This window comes from Bidens hawaiensis, unplaced genomic scaffold (genome assembly GCF_021521415.1).
Source record: "Bidens hawaiensis isolate Kalapana, Puna unplaced genomic scaffold, B.hawaiensis_p1.1 tig00000369_1, whole genome shotgun sequence".
Lineage (NCBI taxonomy): Eukaryota > Viridiplantae > Streptophyta > Magnoliopsida > Asterales > Asteraceae > Bidens > Bidens hawaiensis.
This window is the reverse complement of record NW_027491028.1, coordinates 2,902,666-2,909,787: the sequence shown is the minus strand read 5'-3', so window position 1 is coordinate 2,909,787 and position 7,122 is coordinate 2,902,666.

Below are 7,122 nucleotides of genomic sequence, written 5' to 3'. Positions count from 1 at the left end.
ACTCGTCCCCACGAGCTGGCACATACTCCGGGTTGATCAAGTACCCGAATAATGGAGTATGTCGAGGATGGAGCTCAGGTTTACTCCTCGCACTGGAAGATCTGCACTGGGCGAAGATCCTTTTACTCACACTTTCTACATATCTGATCGGGCGGCGCTGAGGTAACATTGAAGCAACGTGATTCAAGATCATCTGAATGAATCTTGGATACATAATAAATCTCTCACGCTCCACCGCTCTTCTCTGTCGATCTATCTCGTAGAAGACCATCTGACTAAAGCTGTAACGCTTATTATAAGTCAGAGCAGTCATCGCCGACTGCATGGTCGCGCCCATAAGTAGAAAAATTTTAAACTATAAAGTACACGGGATCAAATTTCAGTCTCGACAGGGACTACCATGTTATAGAAAAGATCCGAACAGGAATCATACTAATTAAGTGACTGTCACACAGATCCGTGTTCAGCTGTATTATGACATAAAGAAACAGGTTGTAAGCAGGTAAATAACTTAAAATGGTTTTCATCGTTTCTGTGATACGGGATAGGTTCAATTAAGCTCAAAACTTAAGTGGGCAACAACTCAGAGATTATGATGCCTCCTATCTATTCTCAAAGCGTATTTGGCTTTCCCCAAGTCACCCCGAGTTGACCTCGACCCGTAGTGTCTGATTAAATAGTAATTACTCTTTGATCTTCAGACTCTTCTTCCCGTTCTCTATCTTGCATCTTGATTGAGAAGTCTTAACATTATGAACTCTAGAATGTCTCAATAACACACATTTTTTTTTAAGTATTTACACAACTTCAGAGTAGTAAACAACTGCAAGTCCCGAATCTGGATCACTGCAGTTTCTTGACACGCTATCTTCACGGGAATCAGAACACTCACGGGCTCGTGTATGACCGGGTAATCGCTTTTCTGCCTATCATACGGAAAGATATATATGGAGACATGCACAACTCTTAAGGAGTTTCCACGTAAAATCGAGTAGATTTAGTTAGTATCACTTCTACTTTTACGCACCATAAAAAGCTACCATGACATACAATGACTGTTCTAAAGTATTTTAGGCCTAATAACTTCACTAGTTAAGCACACATAATCAATATATCTATCACTTTCCAAGGTTGGATCAATTTTCTGTTAAACATGGTAAAGGAACTTCTTACGAAGTAGTAGACTTGAAAAATAATTTCATCTCCCTTAAAAAAAAAAATTAACTTCTATCACCCCGATCAAGTCAAAGTCTTCAGGTTAACGGCTATCCTGAAGATCCAATGGATCAGCTGGACTGACCACATACAAGTATGTGTCCTTCTAACTAAGTATGAACGACTAATTTTCAGCGAAAGAATTAAAAACACATCATAACCGCCCCGGTCACTTTCAGTCATCTGGTTAATGGCTATCCTTATATTCTACAAGTAGAAATGAGGACCAAACATATCCGAAGATATGTCCTTCAAACTGAGGCAACCGACATAATTCTAAGCGATAGTGATGTTTTTTTTTTTAACACATTCTCAAGCAAGTAGTCGGATAAAGTTGAGTACCAGGCACGAGGGGCCTGATGTAGCCCATACAGTGCTTTACTTAGCTTGTATACGTGATCAGGAAAGTCTGGGTCAGGAAAACCCGGAGGTTGCTCAACGTACACAACCTCATCGACTTTACCGTTAAGAAACGCACTCTTCACGTCTAACTGAAATACCTTCATCTCCTTTTATGCAGCAAATGCCAAAAACAATCGAATGGCTTCCAATCTCGCCACAGGAGCAAACACCTCATTGTAGTCAATCCCCTCTTGCTGATTAAAACCTTTTACAACCAGCCTCGCCTTGTTCCTGATAATAATTTCTTCCTCATCTCTCTTGCATTTGAAAACCCATTTGGTGCCAATCGCATGCACATTCTTCGGTTTTGCAACCAAGTTCCATACCTCCATCTTTTTGAACTGGGCTAACTCTTCTTGCATGGCTTCGACCTACGAGCTGTCCTTGAGAGCCATTTGATAGTTCTTTGGTTCAATCTGGCTGATGAAGCAAGTGTACAAGCATTCGTTAATTATGCCCGTATCTTTAATGCTTGTGTAAACACAGGTGTGCTCATTCAAGCTTTGTCTTGTTTGTACACCGTCGGACAGATCACCTATCACGTTCTCCAAAGGGTGATTTTTGTGAACTCTCGTAGTCGGAACCGCACTGACTTGCAGATTGTCTTCCAGGTTCGAAGGTAGCTCATCAATGGGAGATTGTTGTTGAGAGTGAAAAGGATTGAAAAATTCCTCTTCGGTAGAGGCAGCAGGGGTATCGACAGCATTTGACGAGGAAGGTTGACATTCATCATACAGCGGTCTTTGCACAACATTGTCTTCCTCATCGTAAAGCATCTTCGTAGCTATTCTTTCATCAACTTCTGCACAATCCAAGTAAGGTATGTTAAAAGATTTAAAAAGCCTATCATAGTCGAAAACCCCAGCGGGTCCCGTGCTTGGTTTTGGTGATTTGTAACTTGTGATATCAGTGTTACACACCACCTCAACCTTGCTGGTCGATGTATTAAAGACTCGTCTGTTGGGAGTCCCAACAACATATCCGACTAAAATGCCTTCGTCGGCTATTTCACCAAATTTAGAATTTGTCTTTAATATCGAACACGGGGACCCGAATGGTTCGAGACCACTCAAGTTGGGCTTTCTCCGATGCATAAGTTCATAACATGTTTTATTTAGTCTTTTAACAGTTAAAACTCTATTAAGGATATAACAGGCTGTTGCAACAGCTTCAGCCCAGAACACCACAGGAAGTTTCGAATCAGCCAGCATGGTTCTGGCTCCTTCAATTAACGTTCTGTTCTTCCTCTCAGCCACTCCATTTTGTTGCGGAGTATACGGAGCGCTGTACTGGTGTTCTATCCCTTTCTGTAAGCAGAAGATCTCCATCTGATAATTTTTGAACTCAGTCCCATTGTCACTCCTGATGTATTTAACTCTTTTTCCCATAATATTCTCAACTTTGGTAATCAAATTTATTACCATCTGAACCGTTTCATCCTTTGACTTCAGGAAATATACCCAAGAGTATCGAAAGAAATCATCAGTGATCACCAGGCAGTATGATGTTCCACCTAGGCTTTTTACATTCACGGGACCGAAGAGATCCATGTGAAGTAGGTCTAGGGTACTGACTATTGAATTAACCTTCTTGGTGTGATGGGATTTCTTGTGTTGCTTTCCCTTTTTGCACGATAAGCATTGGTCTTCAAAGTTGAAATTCTTCAAGTGAACACCCAACACAAGCCCATTCTTGACAATGTAGTTCATTTTCCGAAGATGAATATGCCCCATTCTTCTATGCCATAACTCGGACTCCGATTCAGTTGCTTTTGACAAAAGACAAGATTCTTCTGTTGCCATCTCAGTCGACCTCATGTCCATAATATACGTATTCTTTTCTCTTGGAGCCTTCATAACTATCCAATCCTCTGGTATCTTGAAACCAGGATACAGCACGATCGCTTCATTCTTGGTAAAGTGCACGGTGTAATCTTTGTCACAGATCTGCGATACACTCAGCAGATTATGCTTCAGTTCTTCAACGAAATTCACTTTCTCTAACGTCATTTTTCCGTTAGTCAGCGTCCCAATTCCTGTGATCCTTCCACCGCTCTCTCCAGCAAAACTCACTCTTCCTCCCTGAACAGGTTTCCATTCGTGTAACAAATTCTTGTTACCCGTCATGTGCCGGGAATAGCCGCTATCTATAACCCATAGATTGTTTGCAGCCCTGTTCAACTGTTCCTGCACGATTAAAGCAGAGGATTAAAATATGGGGACCCAATACCTATTGGTCTTGGGTCCGTACTTTGGCTGTCCAAAGTTTGTATTAGTATAATTTCTGTAAGTCCTAAAAGGATACCTTCTTGTAGATTGACTATGAGGCCATCCAAACCTTCGTGAATTAAATGAATTATTACTTATGGTTTGGTTGTTAGCAGTGAAAAACTGAGATCGATTTCTTTGAAAACCTGGATTAGTCCAATGTCTGAACTTTGATGAGTTTTCATTTTTACCATTATAGTGATTACCGTTAGTTCTATTCTCAGTTTTTGAAGACCTCATACCTCTGAATCTCTGCTTCAGAGGGCAATCAGCAATTAGGTGTCCTAATTGATTACATCTGAAACAACTCATGTGTTCAACTTTCTTTTCAATAGTTGTTTGAGATGTTGAGGCTGCATTACTGCCCGTTTGTCTCACATATGGTGGGACATACGGGTTTAGTGGAGATTTCTTTTCAGTTGTTTTATGTTTCTCTTCACTTTTTGGTAACACTGCCTTTTCTTTTGTCTCACTCGACTCGGATGACTTGTCTGGGTTTGATGAGACAGGACTAGGAACAGAAATCTTAACACTCGAAACAGGCTTACTTGTTTCGCCTTTACTAACTTCTGGTTCTTTAATAGTAACCTTAACCGGAACTGTCTGACCAAAATCAACATCAACAGATTTCTGATTACTAGGATCATAAGTATAGTTATGATTGTAAGTTGGTGGAACTTCATGATATCCAATTCCTCCCCTTTTAACTGGGGAACCTTGATCACTAACGAGGTGATCAAGTATAGCAGAGGAATTTCTGAATTGCTCAAGTTTCCTGTTTAGTTCCACCACTTTCACCTGGTGATCAGCTATCTGTTTATCCCTTTTAGCTATTAGTTTGGTTTTCTTTTCTAACACTTCATAGCTAAGATCAATTACTTGTATTTTCTCAGCTAGACTGGCTTTAAGACTTCTAATATCTTTCTCACTAGCTTTTATTTTTACCTTATAACTGTTTTCTCTAGCTTTAGTGAAATGATGATCTTCTTTTAATGTTTTAAATTGAGCATCCAAACTAACAAACTGATCAGTTATAGTTGTCAATTGTTCAGACAGATGTTCACATTTAGTACAAGGGAGTTTGGTACTTACCTCGGAGAGCTGGTCTGTCACTTCTGCCATGTAGGCTTTATTTTCTCCAGTTACTTTCTCACTTCCTGCAGTTTCAATGTTCGCTAAATTGGCCTGTTCGAACACTTCCTCAACATGCAGATTCCAGTTGTACTCCCCGTTCTGTCTGGATATCATAGCCCTATTCTCATTACCACCCCCACTCTGTTGTGTAGACCTGTTTTGACTGCGTTCTACATGTTCATTTGTGCACTCCTTCGCAAAGTGGCCATTCTGTTGACAGTTATAACACCGCACCTTTGACTTGTCAAAACCTGGTCTCTCACCAACAAACTTTCTACCTGTCTTTTTCATAAACCTCTTAACCCTTCTGACTATCATCGCCATCTGCCACTGCAGATCCATCTCTTCCAGATCATCAGCATCGATCTGATCATAGTCTTCGTCTAACGTTGCAGGATCAACAATCTTACCTTGAATGTAATTTTCGTACGAAGCAATGAAAGATGCATAGAGAGCAAACTGCTGTTCAGCAGATTTAACACTCATGGGCATCTTAGAGTAGTTGTTGTTTGGAACATTTGAGGAAAAACTACCTTTGGTTGCTTGAGGTTTAGAAGTATTTGATCCACCAGCTACAAAACATACATCACCATTCATGTTGAGAGATACATGACCTTCATGTGTTGAGTTAGCGCCCGAGTCTCCCTTTGAGTAATAAGCAGATGATTCAGACTTCGAACTTGAACTTGAGTTAACTTTTGCACCATACATTCCTGGATCCTGAACCTGATCAGTTGGTGTCTCTTTACGAACCATGTTAAGTTCAAAAGTTCTTAGTTTGTTGACTGCTGTTTCCAAGTCATAGTCGCCAAACTCTTTGTCTTCTCTCATCAAGACAGTGTACATCTCCCATTTCGGTGGGAGAGCATCAAGAAGCTTTTCCACGATCTCATCTTCTTTGTAAGCAATGGAATAATTGCTGAGTTCGGTCATCAGATGATAATATCTCGTGATGATATCATCAAGTGATTCATTCTTCAAGTACTTGAACACCGAGAATTGGGTTTTAAGTAGTTTAATCTTTGATGCACGAATCCTCACATTACCCTCAAATCGGTTTTCAAGCGCTTCCCAAAGTTCTCTAGCAGTTTTATACTTCCTGAAGGTGTGAAGAATCTCTTGTGGAAGAGCCATTGTAATCGCTGCATGAGCTTTGCTTTCAGCCTCATACATTTTCTTTTCTTCCTCTTCCATCTTGTTGTATTTCTTAATCTGATCACGACCCTCATACTCAGCAGTTGGTGGAATGTATCCATCTTGAATGTATACCCACATCTTAGCATCTTGGTATTTGACATATTGTTCAAACCGATCCTTCCACGCCACGAAATCGGTTCCCTTAAGCATCTTTGGTGCCTTAGTAGCTGAACCCGCTTCCACTTCCATCTTCACCAGTTCCGTAATGTTTATAGAAGTCATCTTTCACGAAACACAAAGAAACCCGAAAAACAAAAATTTTATTCTTAACAGTACTGTAGGCGAAGTTGAAGTTAACTTCGCTTAAGTCTGAACTTCGTTTGAATTCGTAACTTCGCTCTCTTTTCTAAATTCGCCTGATTTGGCAAAGTTGTGGATAACTTCGCTTAAGTCTGAACTTCGCTTACTCCTAGACCTCGTGCGGATCTCGTATCGATCGGCGACGCCCCGGGGGGACCTACATTTAACGACCATGATTCGAGAGACGCTCCAACCTCCTTACACTCATGTAAGTCGCACCACCATTATACGTCATTGTTTAAAATTGTGGAAATGTGCAAAAAATATTTAATTGAGTTTTTTCGAACCTTATAAACGAGTGTCAACTTAACTAGTGATGTTTGGTGACACCAAATGGTTTGCTGGAATCCTACCTTTGTGCCAACGCTCATTGGGTCGATCATGTATCTTGGCAAATGATGAAACACACCATCGCATTTTAAAAATTTTCGTGTTCACATATCGCCGTTAAATTGTTTAAAATTCTAAATGAGATAATAACGATTTTAATTTATGGAAAAAAAATATTTTCATTAATGTCGTTTGATAACGTAACAAACAATACCGCGACGGTTGATAAGTTATATTTAAAATATTTATCGCTTGCAACCGAAAGTTTTTTTCACAC